This window comes from Mobula hypostoma, assembly GCF_963921235.1.
Source record: "Mobula hypostoma chromosome 8 unlocalized genomic scaffold, sMobHyp1.1 SUPER_8_unloc_4, whole genome shotgun sequence".
In the NCBI taxonomy this organism is placed as follows: Eukaryota; Metazoa; Chordata; class Chondrichthyes; order Myliobatiformes; family Myliobatidae; genus Mobula; species Mobula hypostoma.
The window spans coordinates 668,778-691,306 of record NW_026948127.1 but is presented as its reverse complement, the minus strand read 5'-3'; positions in this window follow the sequence as shown (position 1 = coordinate 691,306).

The following is a 22,529-nucleotide window of genomic DNA, read 5'->3' as shown; positions in this document are numbered from 1 at the left end:
ACTGTGTTCCTGTGTGTTCCAGGACTAATCTATGTCACTGTGTCCCTGTGTGTTACTCCAGGACTAATCTCTGTCACTGTGTCCCAGTGTGTTACTCCAGGACTAATCTCTGTCACTGTGTCCCAGTGTGTTACTCCAGGACTAATCTCTGTCACTGCATACCTGTGTGTTACTCCAGGACTAATCTCTGTCACTGTGTCCCAGTGTGTTACTCCAGGACTAATCTCTGTCACTGTGTCCCCGTGTGTTACTCCAGGACTAATCTCTGTCACTGTGTCTCACTGTGTTACTCCAGGACTAATCTCTGTTACTGTCCCAGTGTGTTACTCCAGGACTAATCTCTGTCACTGTGTCCCTGTGTGTTACTCCAGGACGAATCTCTGTCACCGTGTTCCCGTGTGTTACTCCAGGACTAATCTCTGTCACTGTGTCCCAGTGTGTTACTCCAGGACTAATCTCTGTCACTGTGTCCCAGTGTGTTACTCCAGGAGTGTCCCAGTGTGTTACTCCAGGACTAATCTCTGTCACTGTGTCCCAGTGTGTTACTCCAGGACTAATCTCTGTCACTGTGGTTACTCCAGGACTAATCTCTGTCACTGTGTCCCAGTGTGTTACTCCAGGACTAATCTCTGTCACTGTGTCCCCGTGTGTTACTCCAGGACTAATCTCTGTCACTGTGTCCCAGTGTGTTACTCCAGGACTAATCTCTGTCACTGTGTCCCAGTGTGTTACTCCAGGACTCTGTCACTGTGTCCCTGTGTGTTACTCCAGGACTAATCTCTGTCACTGTGTCCCAGTGTGTTACTCCAGGACTAATCTCTGTCACTGTGTCCCAGTGTGTTACTCCAGGACTAATCTCTGTCACTGTGTCCCTGTGTGTTACTCCAGGACTAATCTCTGTCACTGTGTCTCAGTGTGTTACTCCAGGACTAATCTCTGTCACTGTGTCCCAGTGTGTTACTCCAGGACTAATCTCTGTCACTTCCCGTGTGTTACTCCAGGACTAATCTCTGTCACTGTGTCCCCGTGTGTTACTCCAGGACTAATCTCTGTCACTGTGTCCCAGTGTGTTACTCCAGGACTAATCTCTGTCACTGTGTCCCAGTGTGTTACTCCAGGACTAATCTCTGTCACTGTGTCCCAGTGTTCTGTCACTGTGTCCCAGTGTGTTACTCCAGGACTAATCTCTGTCACTGTGTCCCAGTGTGTTACTCCAGGACTAATCTCTGTCACTGTGTCCCCGTGTGTTACTCCAGGACTAATCTCTGTCACTGTGTCCCCGTGTGTCACTCCAGGACTAATCTCTGTCACTGTGTCCCCGTGTGTTACTCCAGGACTAATCTCTGTCACTGTGTCTCACTGTGTTACTCCAGGACTAATCTCTGTCACTGTGTCCCTGTGTGTTACTCCAGGACGAATCTCTGTCACCGTGTTCCCGTGTGTTACTCCAGGACTAATCTCTGTCACTGTGTCCCGGTGTGTTACACCAGGACTAATCTCTATCACATTATCCCGGTGTGTACTCCAGGACTAATTTCTGTCACTGCGTCCCGGTGTGTTACTCCAGGACTAATCTCTGTCACTGTGTCCCTGTGTGTTACTCCAGGACTAATCTCTGTCACTGTGTCTCACTGTGTTACTGTGTTACTCCAGGACTAATCTCTGTCACTGTGTCCCCGTGTGTTACTCCAGGACTAATCTCTGTCACTGTGTCCCAGTGTGTTACTCCAGGACTAATCTCTGTCACTGTGTCCCAGTGTGTTACTCCAGTACTAATCTCTGTCACTGTGTCCCAGTGTGTTACTCCCTGTGTGTTACTCCAGGACTAATCTCTGTCACTGTGTCCCAGTGTGTTACTCCAGGACTAATCTCTGTCACTGTGTCCCCGCCCTGTGTGTTACTCCAGGACTAATCTCTGTCACTGTGTCCCAGTGTGTTACTCCAGGACTAATCTCTGTCACTGTGTCCCAGTGCGTTACTCCAGGACTAATCTCTGTCACTGTGTCCCCGTGTGTTACTCCAGGACTAATCTCTGTCACTGTGTCCCCGTGTGTTACTCCACGACTAATCTCTGTCACTGTGTCCCCGTGTGTTACTCCAGGACTAATCTCTGTCACTGTGTCTCACTGTGTTACTCCAGGACTAATCTCTGTCACTGTGTCCCTGTGTGTTACTCCAGGACGAATCTCCGTCACCGTGTTCCCGTGTGTTACTCCAGGACTAATCTCTGTCACTGTGTCCCCGTGTGTTACTCCAGGACTAATCTCTGTCACTGTGTCCCCGTGTGTTACTCCAGGACTAATCTCTGTCCCTGTGTCCCAGTGTGTTACTCCAGGACTAATCTCTGTCACTGTGTCCCTGTGTGTTACTCCAGGACTAATCTCTGTCACTGTGTCTCACTGTGTTACTCCAGGACTAATCTCTGTCACTGTGTCCCCGTGTGTTACTCCAGGACTAATCTCTGTCACTGTGTTCCCGTGTGTTCCAGGACTAATCTATGTCACTGTGTCACTGTGTGTTACTCCAGGACTAATCTCTGTCATTGTGTCCCAGTGTGTTACTCCAGGACTAATCTCTGTCACTGTGCCCAGTGTGTTACTCCAGGACTAATCTCTGTCACTGCATACCTGTGTGTTACTCCAGGACTAATCTCTGTCACTGTGTCCCAGTGTGTTACTCCAGGACTAATCTCTGTCACTGTGTCCCCGTGTGTTACTCCAGGACTAATCTCTGTCACTGTGTCTCACTGTGTTACTCCAGGACTAATCTCTGTTACTGTCCCAGTGTGTTACTCCAGGACTAATCTCTGTCACTGTGTCCCTGTGTGTTACTCCAGGACGAATCTCTGTCACCGTGTTCCCGTGTGTAACTCCAGGACTAATCTCTGTCACTGTGTCCCAGTGTGTTACTCCAGGACTAATCTCTGTCACTGTGTCCCCGTGTGTTACTCCAGGACTAATCTCTGTCACTGTGTCCCAGTGTGTTACTCCAGGACTAATCTGTGTCACTGCATCCCTGTGTGTTACTCCAGGACTAATCTCTGTCACTGTGTCCCAGTGTGTTACTCCAGGACTAATCTGTGTCACTGCATCCCTGTGTGTTACTCCAGGACTAATCTCTGTCACTGTGTCTCACTGTGTTACTCCAGGACTAATCCCTGTCACTGTGTCCCAGTGTTACTCCAGGACTAATCCCTGTCACTGTGTCCCAGTGTTACTCCAGGACTAATCTCTGTCACTGTTTCCCTGTGTGTTACTCCAGGACTAATCTGTGTTACTGTGTCCCAGTGTGTTACTCCAGGACTAATCTCTGTCACTGTGTCTCACTGTGTTACTCCAGGACTAATCCCTGTCACTGTGTCCCAGTGTTACTCCAGGACTAATCCCTGTCACTGTGTCCCAGTGTTACTCCAGGACTAATCTCTGTCACTGTGTCCCTGTGTGTTACTCCAGGACTAATCTGTGTTACTGTGTCCCAGTGTGTTACTCCAGGACTAATCTCTGTTACTGTGTCCCAGTGTGTTACTCCAGGACTAATCTCTGTCACTGTATCCCAGTGTGTTACTCCAGGACTAATCTCTGTCACTGCATCCCTGTGTGTTACTCCAGGACTAATCTCTGTCACTGTGTCCCAGTGTGTTACTCCAGGACTAATCTCTGTCACTGTTTCCCCGTGTGTTCCAGGACTTATCTCTGTCACTGTGTCCCTGTGTGTTACTCCAGGACTAATCTCTGTCACTGTGTCCCAGTGTGTTACTCCAGGACTAATCTCTGTCACTGCATACCTGTGTGTTACTCCAGGACTAATCTCTGTCACTGTGTCCCAGTGTGTTACTCCAGGACTAATCTTTGTCACTGTGTTCCTGTGCGTTACTCCAGGACGAATCTCTGTCACCGTGTTCCCGTGTGTTACTCCAGGACTAATCTCTGTCACTGTGTCCCAGTGTGTTAATCCAGGACTAATCTCTGTCACTGTGTCCCAGTGTGTTACACCAGGACTAATCTCTGTCACTGTGTCCCCGTGTGTTACTCCAGGACTAATCTCTGTCACTGTGTCTCACTGTGTTACTCCAGGACTAATCTCTGTCACTGTCCCTGTGTGTTACTCCAGGACTAATCTTTGTCACTGTGTCCCTGTGTGTTACTCCAGAACGAATCTCTGTCACCGTGTTCCCGTGTGTTACTCCAGGACTAATCTCTGTCACTGTGTCACCGTGTGTTACTCCAGGACTAATCTCTGTCACTGTGTCCCAGTGTGTTACTCCAGGACTAATCTCTGTCACTGTGTCCCAGTGTGTTACTCCAGGACTAATCTCTGTCACTGTGTCCCCGTGTGTTACTCCAGGACTAATCTCTGTCACTGTGTCTCACTCTGTTACTCCAGGACTAATCTCTGTCACTGTGTCCCAGTGTGTTACTCCAGGACTAATCTCTGTCACTGTGTCCCCGTGTGTTACTCCAGGACTAATCTCTGTTACTGTGTCTCACTGTGTTACTCCAGGACTAATCTCTGTCACTGTCCCTGTGTGTTACTACAGGACTAATCTGTGTCACTGTGTCCCAGTGTGTTACTCCAGGACTAATCTCTGTCACTGTGTCCCAGTGTGTTACTCCAGGACTAATCTCTGTCACTGTGTCCCAGTGCGTTACTCCAGGACTAATCTCTGTCACTGTGTCCCCGTGTGTTACTCCAGGTCTAATCTCTGTCACTGTGTCCCCGTGTGTTACTCCAGGACTAATCTCTGTCACTGTGTCCCCGTGTGTTACTCCAGGACTAATCTCTGTCACTGTGTCTCACTGTGTTACTCCAGGACTAATCTCTGTCACTGTGTCCCTGTGTGTTACTCCAGGACGAATCTCCGTCACCGTGTTCCCGTGTGTTACTCCAGGACTAATCTCTGTCACTGTGTCCCCGTGTGTTACTCCAGGACTAATCTCAGTCACTGTGTCCCCGTGTGTTACTCCAGGACTAATCTCTGTCCCTGTGTCCCAGTGTGTTACTCCAGGACTAATCTCTGTCACTGTGTCCCTGTGTGTTACTCCAGGACTAATCTCTGGCACTGTGTCTCACTGTGTTACTCCAGGACTAATCTCTGTCACTGTGTCCCAGTGTGTTACTCCAGGACTAATCTCTGTCACTGTGTTCCCGTGTGTTCCAGGACTAATCTATGTCACTCTGTCCCTGTGTGTTACTCCAGGACTAATCTCTGTCACTGTGTCCCAGTGTGTTACTCCAGAACTAATCTCTGTCACTGTGCCCAGTGTGTTACTCCAGGACTAATCTCTGTCACTGCATACCTGTGTGTTACTCCAGGACTAATCTCTGTCACTGTGTCCCAGTGTGTTACTCCAGGACTAATCTCTGTCACTGTGTCCCCGTGTGTTACTCCAGGACTAATCTCTGTCACTGTGTCTCACTGTGTTACTCCAGGACTAATCCCTGTCACTGTGTCCCAGTGTTACTCCAGGACTAATCCCTGTCACTGTGTCCCAGTGTTACTCCAGGACTAATCTCTGTCACTGTGTCCCTGTGTGTTACTCCAGGACTAATCTGTGTTACTGTGTCCTAGTGTGTTACTCCAGGACTAATCTCTGTTACTGTGTCCCAGTGTGTTACTCCAGGACTAATCTCTGTCACTGTGTCCCAGTGTGTTACTCCAGGACTAATCTTTTTCACTGTGTCCCAGTGTGTTACTCCAGGACTAATCTGTGTCACTGCATCCCTGTGTGTTACTCCAGGACTCATCTCTGTCACTGTGTCCCAGTGTGTTACTCCAGGACTAATCTGTGTCACTGCATCACTGTGTGTTACTCCAGGACTAATCTCTATCACTGTGTCTCACTGTGTTACTCCAGGACTAATCCCTGTCACTGTGTCCCAGTGTTACTCCAGGACTAATCCCTGTCACTGTGTCCCAGTGTTACTCCAGGACTAATCTCTGTCACTGTGTCCCTGTGTGTTACTCCAGGACTAATCTGTGTTACTGTGTCCCAGTGTGTTACTCCAGGACTAATCTCTGTTACTGTGTCCCAGTGTGTTACTCCAGGACTAATCTCTGTCACTGTGTCCCAGTGTGTTACTCCAGGACTAATCCCTGTCACTGCATCCCTGTGTGTTACTCCAGGACTAATCTCTGTCACTGTGTCCCAGTGTGTTACTCCAGGACTAATCTCGGTCACTGTGTCACCGTGTGTTCCAGGACTAATCTCTGTCACTGTGTCCCTGTGTGTTACTCCAGGACTAATCTCTGTCACTGTGTCCCAGTGTGTTACTCCAGGACTAATCTCTGTCACTGTGTCCCAGTGTGTTACTCCAGGACTAATCTCTGTCACTGTGTCTCACTGTGTTACTCCAGGACTAATCTCTGTCACTGTGTCCCCGAGTGTTACTCCAACACTAATCTCTGTCACTGTGTCCCTGTGTGTTATTCCAGGACTAATCTCTGTCACTGTGTCCCAGTGTGTTACTCCAGGACTAATCTCCGTCACTGTGTACCAGTGTGTTACTCCAGGACTAATCTCTGTCACTGTGTCCCAGTGTGTTACTCCAGGACTAATCTCTGTCACTGTGTCTCACTGTGTTACTCCAGGACTAATCTCTGTCACTGTGTCCCAGTGTGTTACTCCAGGACTAATCTCTGTCACTGTGTCCCTGTGTGTTACTCCAGGACTAATCTCTGTCACTGTGTCTCACTGTGTTACTCCAGGACTAATCCCTGTCACTCTGTCCCAGTGTCACTCCAGGACTAATCTCTGTCACTGTCCCTGTGTGTTACTCCAGGACTAATCCCTGTCACTGTGTCCCAGTGTTACTCCAGGACTAATCTCTGTTACTGTCCCTGTGTGTTACTCCAGGACTAATCTCTGTCACTGTGTCCCTGTGTGTTACTCCATGTCTAATCTCTGTCACTGTGTCCCAGTGTGTTACTCCAGGACTAATCTCTGTCACTGTGTCCCCGTGTGTTACTCCAGGACTAATCTCTGTCACTGTGTCCCAGTGTGTTACTCCAGGACTAATCTCTGTCACTGTGTCCCAGTGTGTTACTCCAGGACTAACCTCTGTCACTGTGTCCCAGTGTGTTACTCCAGGACTAATCTGTGTCACTGCATCCCTGTGTGTTACTCCAGGACTAATCTCTGTCACTGTGTCTCACTGTGTTACTCCAGGACTAATCCCTGTCACTGTGTCGCAGTGTTACTCCAGGACTAATCCCTGTCACTGTGTCCCAGTGTTACTCCAGGACTAATCTCTGTCACTGTGTCCCTGTGTGTTACTCCAGGACCAATCTGTGTCACTGTGTCCCAGTGTGTTACTCCAGGACTAAATTCTGTTACTGTGTCCCAGTGTGTTACTCCAGGACTAATCTCTGTCACTGTGTCCCAGTGTGTTACTCCAGGACTAATCTCTGTCACTGCATCCCTGTGTGTTACTCCAGGACTAATCTCTGTCACTGTGTCCCAGTGTGTTACTCCAGGACTAATCTCTGTGACTGTGTCCCCGTGTGTTCCAGGACTAATCTCTGTCACTGTGTCCCTGTGTGTTACTCCAGGACTAATCTCTGTCACTGTGTCCCAGTGTGTTACTCCAGGACTAATCTCTGTCACTGTGTCCCAGTGTGTTACTCCAGGACTAATCTCTGTCACTGCATACCTGTGTGTTACTCCAGGACTAATCTCTGTCACTGTGTCCCCGTGTGTTACTCCAGGACTAATCTCTGTCACTGTGTCTCACTGTGTTACTCCAGGACTAATCTCTGTTACTGTCCCAGTGTGTTACTCCAGGACTAATCTCTGTCACTGTGTCCCTGTGTGTTACTCCAGGACGAATCTCTGTCACCGTGTTCCCGTGTGTTACTCCAGGACTAATCTCTGTCACTGTGTCCCAGTGTGTTACTCCAGGACTAATCTCTGTCACTGTGTCACCGTGTGTTACTCCAGGACTAATCTCTGTCACTGTGTCCCAGTGTGTTACTCCAGGACTAATCTCTGTCACTGTGTCCCAGTGTGTTACTCCAGGACTAATCTCTGTCACTGTGTCCCAGTGTGTTACTCCAGGACTAATCTGTGTCACTGCATCCTTGTGTGTTACTCCAGGACTAATCTCTGTCACTGTGTCTCACTGTGTTACTCCAGGACTAATCCCTGTCACTGTGTCCCAGTGTTACTCCAGGACTAATCCCTGTCACTGTGTCCCAGTGTTACTCCAGGACTAATCTCTGTCACTGTGTCCCTGTGTGTTACTCCAGGACTAATCTGTGTCACTGTGTCCCAGTGTGTTACTCCAGGACTAATCTCTGTTACTGTGTCCCAGTGTGTTACTCCAGGACTAATCTCTGTCACTGTGTCCCAGTGTGTTACTCCAGGACTAATCTCTGTCACTGCATCCCTGTGTGTTACTCCAGGACTAATCTCTGTCACTGTGTCCCAGTGTGTTACTCCAGGACTAATCTCTGTCACTGTTTCCCCGTGTGTTCCAGGACTAATCTCTGTCACTGTGTCCCTGTGTGTTACTCCAGGACTAATCTCTGTCACTGTGTCCCAGTGTGTTACTCCAGGACTAATCTCTGTCACTGCATACCTGTGTGTTACTCCAGGACTAATCTCTGTCACTGTGTCCCAGTGTGTTACTCCAGGACTAATCTCTGTCACTGTGTCCCAGTGTGTTAATCCAGGACTAATCTCTGTCACTGTGTCCCAGTGTGTTACTCCAGGACTAATCTCTGTCACTGTGTCCCCGTGTGTTACTCCAGGACTAATCTCTGTCACTGTGTCACCGTGTGTTACTCCAGGACTAATCTCTGTCACTGTGTCCCGTGTGTTACTCCAGGACTAATCTCTGTCACTGTGTCCCAGTGTGTTACCCCAGGACTAATCTCTGTCACTGTGTCCCAGTGTGTTACTCCAGGACTAATCTCTGTCACTGTGTCCCCGTGTGTTACTCCAGGACTAATCTCTGTCACTGTGTCTCACTCTGTTACTCCAGGACTAATCTCTGTCACTGTGTCCCAGTGTGTTACTCCAGGACTAATCTCTGTCACTGTGTCCCCGTGTGTTACTCCAGGACTAATCTCTGTTACTGTGTCTCACTGTGTTACTCCAGGACTAATCTCTGTCACTGTCCCTGTATGTTACTACAGGACTAATCTGTGTCACTGTGTCCCAGTGTGTTACTCCAGGACTAATCTCTGTCACTGTGTCCCAGTGTGTTACTCCAGGACTAATCTCTGTCACTGTGTCCCCGTGTGTTACTCCAGGACTAATCTCTGTCACTGTGTCTCACTCTGTTACTCCAGGACTAATCTCTGTCACTGTGTCCCAGTGTGTTACTCCAGGACTAATCTCTGTCACTGTGTCCCCGTGTGTTACTCCAGGACTAATCTCTGTTACTGTGTCTCACTGTGTTACTCCAGGACTAATCTCTGTCACTGTCCCTGTGTGTTACTACAGGACTAATCTGTGTCACTGTGTCCCAGTGTGTTACTCCAGGACTAATCTCTGTCACTGTGTCCCAGTGTGTTACTCCAGGACTAATCTCTGTCACTGTGTCCCAGTGCGTTACTCCAGGACTAATCTCTGTCACTGTGTCCCCGTGTGTTACTCCAGGACTAATCTCTGTCACTGTGTCCCCGTGTGTTACTCCAGGACTAATCTCTGTAACTGTGTCTCACTGTGTTACTCTAGGACTAATCTCTGACTCTGTGTCCCCGTGTGTTACTCCAGGACTAATCTCTGTTACTGTGTCTCACTGTGTTACTCCAGGACTAATCTCTGTCACTGTCCCTGTGTGTTACTACAGGACTAATCTGTGTCACTGTGTCCCAGTGTGTTACTCCAGGACTAATCTCTGTCACTGTGTCCCAGTGTGTTACTCCAGGACTAATCTCTGTCACTGTGTCCCAGTGCGTTACTCCAGGACTAATCTCTGTCACTGTGTCCCCGTGTGTTACTCCAGGACTAATCTCTGTCACTGTGTCCCCGTGTGCTACTCCAGGACTAATCTCTGTCACTGTGTCTCACTGTGTTACTCCAGGACTAATCTCTGTCACTGTCCCTGTGTGTTACTCCAGGACTAATCTCTGTGACTGTGTCCCTGTGTGTTACTCCAGGACGAATCTCCGTCACCGTGTTCCCGTGTGTTACTCCAGGACTAATCTCTGTCACTGTGTCCCCGTGTGTTACTCCAGGACTAATCTCTGTCACTGTGTCCCCGTGTGTTACTCCAGGACTAATCTCTGTCACTGTGTCCCAGTGTGTTACTCCAGGACTAATCTCTGTCACTGTGTCCCTGTGTGTTACTCCAGGACTAATCTCTGTCACTGTGTCTCACTGTGTTACTCCAGGACTAATCTCTGTCACTGTGTCCCTGTGTGTTACTCCAGGACTAATCTCTGTCACTGTGTCTCACTGTGTTACTCCAGGACTAATCTCTGTCACTGTGTCCCAGTGTGTTACTCCAGGACTAATCTCTGTCACTGTGTCTCACTGTGTTACTCCAGGACTAATCTCTGTCACTGTCCCTGTGTGTTACACCAGGACTAATCTCTGTCACTGTGTCTCACTGTGTTACTCCAGGACTAATCTCTGTCACTGTCCCTGTGTGTTACTCCAGGACTAATCTCTGTCACTGTGTCCCTGTGTGTTACTCCAGGACGAATCTCTGTCACCGTGTTCCCGTGAGTTACTCCAGGACTAATCTCTGTCACTGTGTCCCCGTGTGTTACTCCAGGACTAATCTCTGTCACTGTGTCCCCGTGTGTTACTCCAGGACTAATCTCTGTCACTGTGTCCCCGTGTGTTACTCCAGGACTAATCTCTGTCACTGTGTCTCACTCTGTTACTCCAGGACTAATCTCTGTCACTGTGTCCCAGTGTGTTACTCCAGGACTAATCTCTGTCACTGTGTCCCCGTGTGTTACTCCAGGACTAATCTCTGTTACTGTGTCTCACTGTGTTACTCCAGGACTAATCTCTGTCACTGTCCCTGTGTGTTACTACAGGACTAATCTGTGTCACTGTGTCCCAGTGTGTTACTCCAGGACTAATCTCTGTCACTGTGTCCCAGTGTGTTACTCCAGGACTAATCTCTGTCACTGTCCCTGTGTGTTACTACAGGACTAATATGTGTCACTGTGTCCCAGTGTGTTACTCCAGGACTAATCTCTGTCACTGTGTCCCAGTGTGTTACTCCAGGACTAATCTCTGTCACTGTGTCCCAGTGCGTTACTCCAGGACTAATCTCTGTCACTGTGTCCCCGTGTGTTACTCCAGGACTAATCTCTGTCACTGTGTCCCCGTGTGCTACTCCAGGACTAATCTCTGTCACTGTGTCTCACTGTGTTACTCCAGGACTAATCTCTGTCACTGTCCCTGTGTGTTACTCCAGGACTAATCTCTGTCACTGTGTCCCTGTGTGTTACTCCAGGACGAATCTCCGTCACCGTGTTGCCGTGTGTTACTCCAGGACTAATCTCTGTCACTGTGTCCCCGTGTGTTACTCCAGGACTAATCTCTGTCACTCTGTCCCCGTGTGTTACTCCAGGACTAATCTCTGTCACTGTGTCCCAGTTTATTTACTCCAGGACTAATCTCTGTCACTGTGTCCCCGTGTGTTACTCCAGGACTAATCTCTGTCACTGTGTCCCCGTGTGTTACTCCAGGACTAATCTCTGTCACTGTTTCCCCGTGTGTTACTCCAGGACTAATCTCTGTCACTGTGTCCCAGTGTGTTACTCCAGGACTAATCTCTGTCACTGTGTCCCTGTGTGTTACTCCAGGACTAATCTCTGTCACTGTGTCTCACTGTGTTACTCCAGGACTAATCTCTTTCACAGTGTCCCTGTGTGTTACTCCAGGACTAATCTCTGTCACTGTGTCTCACTGTGTTACTCCAGGTCTAATCTCTGTCACTGTGTCCCAGTGTGTTACTCCAGGACTAATCTCTGTCACTGTGTCCCAGTGTGTTACTCCAGGACTAATCTCTGTCACTGTGTCCCAGTGTGTTACTCCAGGACTAATCTCTGTCACTGTGTCCCCGTGTGTTACTCCAGGACTAATCTCTGTCACTGTGTCTCACTGTGTTACTCCTGGACTAATCTCTGTCACTGTCCCTGTGTGTTACTCCAGGACTAATCTCTGTCACTCTGTCCCTGTGTGTTACTCCAGGACTAATCTCTGTCATTGTGTCTCACTGTGTTACTCCAGGACTAATCCCTGTCACTGTGTCCCAGTGTTACTCCAGGACTAATCTCTGTCACTGTCCCTGTGTGTTACTCCAGGACTAATCTCTGTCACTGTTTCCCTGTGTGTTACTCCAGGACTAATCTCTGTCACTGTGTCCCAGTGTGTTACTCCAGGACTAATCTCTGTCACTGCATCCCTGTGTGTTACTCCAGGACTAATCTCTGTCACTGTGTCCCAGTGTGTTACTCCAGGACTAATCTCTGTCACTGTGTCCCCGTGTGTTACTCCAGGACTAATCTCTGTCACTGTGTCTCACTGTTTTACTCCCGGACTAATCTCTGTGACTGTGTCCCAGTGTGTTACTCCAGGACTAATCTCTGTCACTGTGTCCCAGTCTGTTACTCCAGGACTAATCTCTGTCACTGTGTCCCAGTGTGTTACTCCAGGACTAATCTCTGTCACTGTGTCCCCGTGTGTTACTCCAGGACTAATCTCTGTCACTGTGTCTCACTCTGTTACTCCAGGACTAATCTCTGTCACTGTGTCCCAGTGTGTTACTCCAGGACTAATCTCTGTCACTGTGACCCGTGTGTTACTCCAGGACTAATCTCTGTTACTGTGTCTCACTGTGTTACTCCAGGACTAATCTCTGTCACTGTCCCTGTGTGTTACTACAGGACTAATCTGTGTCACTGTGTCCCAGTGTGTTACTCCAGGACTAATCTCTGTCACTGTGTCCCCGTGTGTTACTCCAGGACTAATCTCTGTCACTGTGTCCCCGTGTGCTACTCCAGGACTAATCTCTGTCACTGTGTCTCACTGTGTTACTCCAGGACTAATCTCTGTCACTGTCCCTGTGTGTTACTCCAGGACTAATCTCTGTCACTGTGTCCCTGTGTGTTACTCCAGGACGAATCTCCGTCACCGTGTTCCCGTGTGTTACTCCAGGACTAATCTCTGTCACTGTGTCCCCGTGTGTTACTCCAGGACTAATCTCTGTCACTGTGTCCCCGTGTGTTACTCCAGGACTAATCTCTGTCACTGTGTCCCAGTGTGTTACTCCAGGACTAATCTCTGTCACTGTGTCCCCGTGTGTTACTCCAGGACTAATCTCTGTCACTGTGTCCCCGTGTGTTACTCCAGGACTAATCTCTGTCACTGTGTCCCCGTGTGTTACTCCAGGACTAATCTCTGTCACTGTGTCCCAGTGTGTTACTCCAGGACTAATCTCTGTCACTGTGTCCCTGTGTGTTACTCCAGGACTAATCTCTGTCACTGTGTCTCACTGTGTTACTCCAGGACTAATCTCTGTCACAGTGTCCCTGTGTGTTACTCCAGGACTAATCTCTGTCACTGTGTCTCACTGTGTTACTCCAGGACTAATCTCTGTCACTGTGTCCCAGTGTGTTACTCCAGGACTAATCTCTGTCACTGTGTCCCAGTGTGTTACTCCAGGACTAATCTCTGTCACTGTGTCCCAGTGTGTTACTCCAGGACTAATCTCTGTCACTGTGTCCCCGTGTGTTACTCCAGGACTAATCTCTGTCACTGTGTCTCACTGTGTTACTCCAGGACTAATCTCTGTCACTGTCCCTGTGTGTTACTCCAGGACTAATCTCTGTCACTGTGTCCCTGTCTGTTACTCCAGGACTAATCTCTGTCATTGTGTCTCACTGTGTTACTCCAGGACTAATCCCTGTCACTGTGTTCCAGTGTTACTCCAGGACTAATCTCTGTCACTGTCCCTGTGTGTTACTCCAGGACTAATCTCTGTCACTGTTTCCCTGTGTGCTACTCCAGGACTAATCTCTGTCACTGTGTCCCAGTGTGTTACTCCAGGACTAATCTCTGTCACTGTGTCCCAGTGTGTTACTCCAGGACTAATCTCTGTCACTGCATCCCTGTGTGTTACTCCAGGACTAATCTCTGTCACTGTGTCCCAGTGTGTTACTCCAGGACTAATCTCTGTCACTGTGTCCCCGTGTGTTACTCCGGGACTAATCTCTGTCACTGTGTCTCACTGTGTTACTCCCGGACTAATCTCTGTGACTGTGTCCCAGTGTGTTACTCCAGGACTAATCTCTGTCACTGTGTCCCAGTGTGTTACTCCAGGACTAATCTCTGTCACTGTGTCCCAGTGTGTTACTCCAGGACTAATCTCTGTCACTGTGTCCCCGTGTGTTACTCCAGGACTAATCTCTGTCACTGTGTCTCATTGTGTTACTCCAGGACGAATCTCTGTCACCGTGTTCCCGTGTGTTACTCCAGGACTAATCTCTGTCACTGTGTCCCCGTGTGTTACTCCAGGACTAATCTCTGTCACTGTGTCCCAGTGTGTTACTCCAGGACTAATCTCTGTCACTGTGTCCCCGTGTGTTACTCCAGGACTAATCTCTGTCACTGTGTCTCACTCTGTTACTCCAGGACTAATCTCTGTCACTGTGTCCCAGTGTGTTACTCCAGGACTAATCTCTGTCACTGTGTCCCCGTGTGTTACTCCAGGAATAATCTCTGTTACTGTGTCTCACTGTGTTACTCCAGGACTAATCTCTGTCACTGTCCCTGTGTGTTACTACAGGACTAATCTGTGTCACTGTGTCCCAGTGTGTTACTCCAGGACTAATCTCTGTCACTGTGTCCCAGTGTGTTACTCCAGGACTAATCTCTGTCACTGTGTCCCAGTGCGTTACTCCAGGACTAATCTCTGTCACTGTGTCCCCGTGTGTTACTCCAGGACTAATCTCTGTCACTGTGTCCCCGTGTGTTACTCCAGGACTAATCTCTGTCACTGTGTCTCACTGTGTTACTCCAGGACTAATCTCTGTCACTGTCCCTGTGTGTTACTCCAGGACTAATCTCTGTCACTGTGTCCCTGTGTGTTACTCCAGGACGAATCTCCGTCACCGTGTTCCCGTGTGTTACTCCAGGACTAATCTCTGTCACTGTGTCCCCGTGTGTTACTCCAGGACTAATCTCTGTCACTGTGTCCCCGTGTGTTACTCCAGGACTAATCTCTGTCACTGTGTCCCAGTGTGTTACTCCAGGACTAATCTCTGTCACTGTGTCCCTGTGTGTTACTCCAGGACTAATCTCTGTCACTGTGTCTCACTGTGTTACTCCAGGACTAATCTCTGTCACTGTGTCCCTGTGTGTTACTCCAGGACTAATCTCTGTCACTGTGTCTCACTGTGTTACTCCAGGACTAATCTCTGTCACTGTGTCCCAGTGTGTTACTCCAGGACTAATCTCTGTCACTGTGTCTCACTGTGTTACTACAGGACTAATCTCTGTCACTGTCCCTGTGTGTTAATCCAGGACTAATCTCTGTCACTGTGTCCCAGTGTGTTACTCCAGGACTAATCTCTGTCATTGTGTCTCACTGTGTTACTCCAGGACTAATCTCTGTCACTGTGTCCCAGTGTTACTCCAGGACTAATCTCAGTCACTGTGTCTCACTGTGTTACTCCAGGACTAATCTCTGTCACTGTTTTCCTGTGTGTTACTCCAGGACTAATCTCTGTCACTGTGTCCCAGTGTGTTACTCCAGGACTAATCTCTGTCACTGTGTCCCAGTGTGTTACTCCAGGACTAATCTCTGTCACTGCATCACTGTGTGTTACTCCAGGACTAATCTCTGTCACTGTGTCCCAGTGTGTTACTCCAGGACTAATCTCTGTCACTGTGTCCCCGTGTGTTACTCCAGGACTAATCTCTGTCACTGTGTCTCACTGTGTTACTCCAGGACTAATCTCTGTCACTGTCCCTGTGTGTTACTCCAGGACTAATCTCTGTCACTGTGTCCCTGTGTGTTACTCCAGGACGAATCTCTGTCACCGTGTTCCCGTGTGTTACTCCAGGAGTAATCTCTGTCACTGTGTCCCCGTATGTTACTCCAGGACTAATCTCTGTCACTGTGTCCCAGTGTGTTACTCCAGGACTAATCTCTGTCACTGTGTCCCAGTGTGTTACTCCAGGACTAATCTCTGTCACTGTGTCCCCGTGTGTTACTCCAGGACTAATCTCTGTCACTGTGTCTCACTCTGTTACTCCAGGACTAATCTCTGTCACTGTGTCCCAGTTTGTTACTCCAGGACTAATCTCTGTCACTGTGTCCCCGTGTGTTACTCCAGGACTAATCTCTGTCACTGTGTCCCAGTGCGTTACTCCAGGACTAATCTCTGTCACTGTGTCCCCGTGTGTTACTCCAGGACTAATCTCTGTCACTGTGTCCCCGTGTGCTACTCCAGGACTAATCTCTGTCACTGTGTCTCACTGTGTTACTCCAGGACTAATCTCTGTCACTGTCCCTGTGTGTTACTCCAGGACTAATCTCTGTCACTGTGTCCCTGTGTGTTTCTCCAGGACGAATCTCTGTCACCGTGTTCCCGTGTGTTACTCCAGGACTAATCTCTGTCACTGTGTCCCCGTGTGTTACTCCAGGACTAATCTCTGTCACTGTGTCCCCGTGTGTTACTCCAGGACTAATCTCTGTCACTGTGTCCCAGTGTGTTACTCCAGGACTAATCTCTGTCACTGTGTCCCTGTGTGTTACTCCAGGACTAATCTCTGTCACTGTGTCTCACTGTGTTACTCCAGGACTAATCTCTGTCACTGTGTCCCTGTGTGTTACTCCAGGACTAATCTCTGTCACTGTGTCTCACTGTGTTACTCCAGGACTAATCTCTGTCACTGTGTCCCAGTGTGTTACTCCAGGACTAATCTCTGTCACTGTGTCTCACTGTGTTACTCCAGGACTAATCTCTGTCACTGTCCCTGTGTGTTAATCCAGGACTAATCTCTGTCACTGTGTCCCAGTGTGTTACTCCAGGACTAATCTCTGTCACTGTGTCTCACTGTGTTACTCCAGGACTAATCCCTGTCACTGTGTCCCAGTGTTACTCCAGGACTAATCTCTGTCACTGTCCCTGTGTGTTACTCCAGGACTAATCTCTGTCACTGTTTCCCTGTGTGTTACTCCAGGACTAATCTCTGTCACTGTGTCCCAGTGTGTTACTCCAGGACTAATCTCTGTCACTGTGTCCCAGTGTGTTACTCCAGGACTAATCTCTGTCACTGCATCACTGTGTGTTACTCCAGGACTAATCTCTGTCACTGTGTCCCAGTGTGTTACTCCAGGACTAATCTCTGTCACTGTGTCCCCGTGTATTACTCCAGGACTAATCTCTGTCACTGTGTCTCACTGTGTTACTCCAGGACTAATCTCTGTCACTGTGTCCCAGTGTGTTACTCCAGGACTAATCTCTGTCACTGTGTCCCCGTGTGTTACTCCAGGACTAATCTCTGTCACTGTGTCCCAGTGTGTTACTCCAGGACTAATCTCTGTCACTGTGTCCCCGTGTGTTACTCCAGGACTAATCTCTGTCACTGTGTCTCACTGTGTTACTCCAGGACTAATCTCTGTCACTGTCCCTGTGTGTTACTCCAGGACTAATCTCTGTCACTGTGTCCCTGTGTGTTACTCCAGGACGAATCTCTGTCACCGTGTTCCCGTGTGTTACTCCAGGACTAATCTCTGTCACTGTGTCCCAGTGTGTTGATCCAGGACTAATCTCAGTCACTGTGTCCCAGTGTGTTACTCCAGGACTAATCTCTGTCACTGTGTCCCCGTGTGTTACTCCAGGACTAATCTCTGTCACTGTGTCTCACTGTGTTACTCCAGGACTAATCTCTGTCACTGTCCCTGTGTGTTACTCCAGGACTAATCTTTGTCACTGTGTCCCTGTGTGTTACTCCAGGACGAATCTCTGTCACCGTGTTCCCGTGTGTTACTCTGGGACTAATCTCTGTCACTATGTCCCCGTGTGTTACTGCGGGACTAATCACTATCACTGTGTCACCGTGTGTTACTCTAGGACTAATCTCTGTCACTGTGTCCCAGTGTGTTACTCCAGGACTAATCTCTGTCACTGTGTCCCAGTGTGTTACTCCAGGACTAATCTCTGTCACTGTGTCCCAGTGTGTTACTCCAGGACTAATCTCTGTCACTGTGTCCCAGTGTGTTACTCCAGGACTAATCTCTGTCACTGTGTCCCAGTGTGTTACTCCAGGACTAATCTCTGTCACTGTGTCCCCGTGTGTTACTCCAGGACTAATCTCTGTCACTGTGTCTCACTGTGTTACTCCAGGACGAATCTCTGTCACCGTGTTCCCGTGTGTTACTCCAGGACTAATCTCTGTCACTGTGTCCCCGTGTGTTACTCCAGGACTAATCTCTGTCACTGTGTCCCCGTGTGTTACTCCAGGACTAATCTCTGTCACTGTGTCCCAGTGTGTTACTCCAGGACTAATCTCTGTCACTGTGTCCCAGTGTGTTACTCCAGGACTAATCTCTGTCACTGTGTCCCCGTGTGTTACTCCAGGACTAATCTCTGTCACTGTGTCTCACTGTGTTTCTCCAGGACTAATCTCTGTCACTGTGTCCCAGTGTTTTACTCCAGGACTAATGTCTGTCACTGTGTCCCAGTGTGTTACTCCAGGACTAATCTGTGTCACTGTGTCCCAGTGTGTTACTCCAGGACTAATCTCTGTCACTGTGTCCCCGTGTGTTACTCCAGGACTAATCTCTGTCACTGTGTCTCACTGTGTTACTCCAGGACTAATCTCTGTCACTGTGTCCCTGTGTGTTACTCCAGGACGAATCTCTGTCACCGTCTTCCCGTGTGTTACTCCAGGACTAATCTCTGTCACTGTGTCCCCGTGTGTTACTCCAGGACTAATCTCTGTCACTGTGTCCCAGTGTGTTACTCCAGGACTAATCTCTGTCACTGCATCCCTGTGTGTTACTCCAGGACTAATCTCTGTCACTGTGTCCCAGTGTGTTACTCCAGGACTAATCTCTGTCACTGTGTCTCACTGTGTTACTCCAGGACTAATCTCTGTCACTGTCCCTGTGTGTTACTCCAGGACTAATCTCTGTCACTGTGTCTCACTGTGTTACTCCAGGACTAATCTCTGTCACTGTCCCTGTGTGTTACTCCAGGACTAATCTCTGTCACTGTGTCCCTGTGTGTTACACCAGGACGAATCCCTGTCACTGTGTCCCAGTGTTACTCCAGGACTAATCTCTGTCACTGTCCCTGTGTGTTACTCCAGGACTAATCTCTGTCACTGTTTCCCTGTGTGTTACTCCAGGACTAATCTCTGTCACTGTGTCCCAGTGTGTTACTCCAGGACTAACCTCTGTCACTGTGTCCCAGTGTGTTACTCCAGGACTAATCTCTGTCACTGCATCCCTGTGTGTTACTCCAGGACTAATCTCTGTCACTGTGTCCCAGTGTGTTACTCCAGGACTAATCTCTGTCACTGTGTCCCCGTGTGTTACTCCAGGACTAATCTCTGTCACTGTGTCTCACTGTATTACTCCAGGACTAATCTCTGTCACTGTGTCCCAGTGTGTTACTCCAGGACTAATCTCTGTCACTGTGTCCCAGTGTGTTACTCCAGGACTAATCTCTGTCACTGTGTCCCAGTGTGTTACTCCAGGACTAATCTCTGTCACTGTGTCCCCGTGTGTTACTCCAGTACTAATCTCTGTCACTGTGTCTCACTGTGTTACTCCAGGACTAATCTCTGTCACTGTCCCTGTGTGTTACTCCAGGACTAATCTCTGTCACTGTGTCCCTGTGTGTTACTCCAGGACGAATCTCTGTCACCGTGTTCCCGTGTGTTACTCCAGGACTAATCTCTGTCACTGTGTCCCAGTGTGTTGATCCAGGACTAATCTCTGTCACTGTGTCCCAGTGTGTTACTCCAGGACTAATCTCTGTCACTGTGTCCCCGTGTGTTACTCCAGGACTAATCTCTGTCACTGTGTCTCACTGTGTTACTCCAGGACTAATCTCTGTCACTGTCCCTGTGTGTTACTCCAGGACTAATCTTTGTCACTGTGTCCCTGTGTGTTACTCCAGGACGAATCTCTGTCACCGTGTTCCCGTGTGTTACTCTGGGACTAATCTCTGTCACTATGTCCCCGTGTGTTACTGCGGGACTAATCACTATCACTGTGTCACCGTGTGTTACTCTAGGACTAATCTCTGTCACTGTGTCCCCGTGTGTTACTCCAGGACTAATCTCTGTCACTGTGTCCCAGTGTGTTACTCCAGGACTAATCTCTGTCACTGTGTCCCAGTGTGTTACTCCAGGACTAATCTCTGTCACTGTGTCCCAGTGTGTTACTCCAGGACTAATCTCTGTCACTGTGTCCCAGTGTGTTACTCCAGGACTAATCTCTGTCACTGTGTCCCCGTGTGTTACTCCAGGACTAATCTCTGTCACTGTGTCTCACTGTGTTACTCCAGGACGAATCTCTGTCACAGTGTTCCCGTGTGTTACTCCAGGACTAATCTCTGTCACTGTGTCCCCGTGTGTTACTCCAGGACTAATCTCTGTCACTGTGTCCCCGTGTGTTACTCCAGGACTAATCTCTGTCACTGTGTCCCAGTGTGTTACTCCAGGACTAATCTCTGTCACTGTGTCCCAGTGTGTTACTCCAGGACTAATCTCTGTCACTGTGTCCCCGTGTGTTACTCCAGGACTAAACTCTGTCACTGTGTCTCACTGTGTTACTCCAGGACTAATTTCTGTCACTGTGTCCCAGTGTTTTACTCCAGGACTAATGTCTGTCACTGTGTCCCAGTGTGTTACTCCAGGACTAATCTGTGTCACTGTGTCCCAGTGTGTTACTCCAGGACTAATCTCTGTCACTGTGTCCCCGTGTGTTACTCCAGGACTAATCTCTGTCACTGTGTCTCACTGTGTTACTCCAGGACTAATCTCTGTCACTGTGTCCCTGTGTGTTACTCCAGGACGAATCTCTGTCACCGTGTTCCCGTGTGTTACTCCAGGACTAATCTCTGTCACCGTGTCCCCGTGTGTTACTCCAGGACTAATCTCTGTCACTGTGTCCCCGTGTGTTACTCCGGGACTAATCTCTGTCACTGTGTCCCAGTGTGTTACTCCAGGACTAATCTCTGTCACTGTGTCCCAGTGTGTTACTGCAGGACTAATCTCTGTCACTGCATCCCTGTGTGTTACTCCAGGACTAATCTCTGTCACTGTGTCCCAGTGTGTTACTCCAGGACTAATCTCTGTCACTGTGTCTCACTGTGTTACTCCAGGACTAATCTCTGTCACTGTCCCTGTGTGTTACTCCAGGACTAATCTCTGTCACTGTGTCTCACTGTGTTACTCCAGGACTAATTTCTGTCACTGTCCCTGTGTGTTACTCCAGGACTAATCTCTGTCACTGTGTCCCTGTGTGTTACTCCAGGACGAATCTCTGTCACCGTGTTCCCGTGTGTTACTCCAGGACTAATCTCTGTCACTGTGTCCCCGTGTGTTACTCCAGGCCTAATCTCTGTCACTCTGTCCCCGTGTGTCACTCCAGGACTAATCTCTGTCACTGTGTCCCCGTGTGTCACTCCAGAACTAATCTCTGTCACTGTGTCTCACTGTGTTACTCCAGGACTAATCTCTGTCACTGTGTCCCTGTGTGTTACTCCAGGACTAATCTTTGTCACTGTGTCCCTGTGTGTTACTCCAGGACTAATCTCTGTCACCGTGTTCCCGTGTGTTACTCCAGGACTAATCTCTGTCACTGTGTCCCCGTGTGTTACTCCAGGACTAATCTCTGTCACTGTGTCCCCGTGTGTTACTCCAGGACTAATCTCTGTCACTGTGTCCCAGTGTGTTACTCCAGGACTAATCTCTGTCACTGTGTCCCAGTGTGTTACTCCAGGACAAATCTCTGTCACTGTGTCCCCGTGTGTTACTCCAGGACTAATCTCTGTCACTGTGTCTCACTGTGTTACTCCAGGACTAATCTCTGTCACTGTGTTCCCGTGTGTTACTCCAGGACTAATCTCTGTCACTGTGTCTCACTGTGTTACTCCAGGACTAATCTCTGTCACTGTCCCTGTGTGTTACTACAGGACCAATCTCTGTCACTGTGTCCCAGTGTGTTACTCCAGGACTAATCTCTGTCACTGTGTCCCAGTGTGTTACTACAGGACTAATCTCTGTCACTGTGTCCCAGTGTGTTACTCCAGGACTAATCTCTGTCACTGTGTCCCCGTGTGTTACTCCAGGACTAATCTCTGTCACTGTGTCTCACTGTGTTACTCCAGGACTAATCTCTGTCACTGTGTCCCCGTGTTTTACTCCAGGACTAATCTCTGTCACTGTGTCTCACTGTGTTACTCCAGGACTAATCTCTGTCACTGTGTCCCCGTGTGTTACTCCAGGACTAATCTCTGTCACTGTGTCTCACTGTGTTACTCCAGGACTAATCTCTGTCACTGTGTCCCTGTGTGTTACTCCAGGACTAATCTT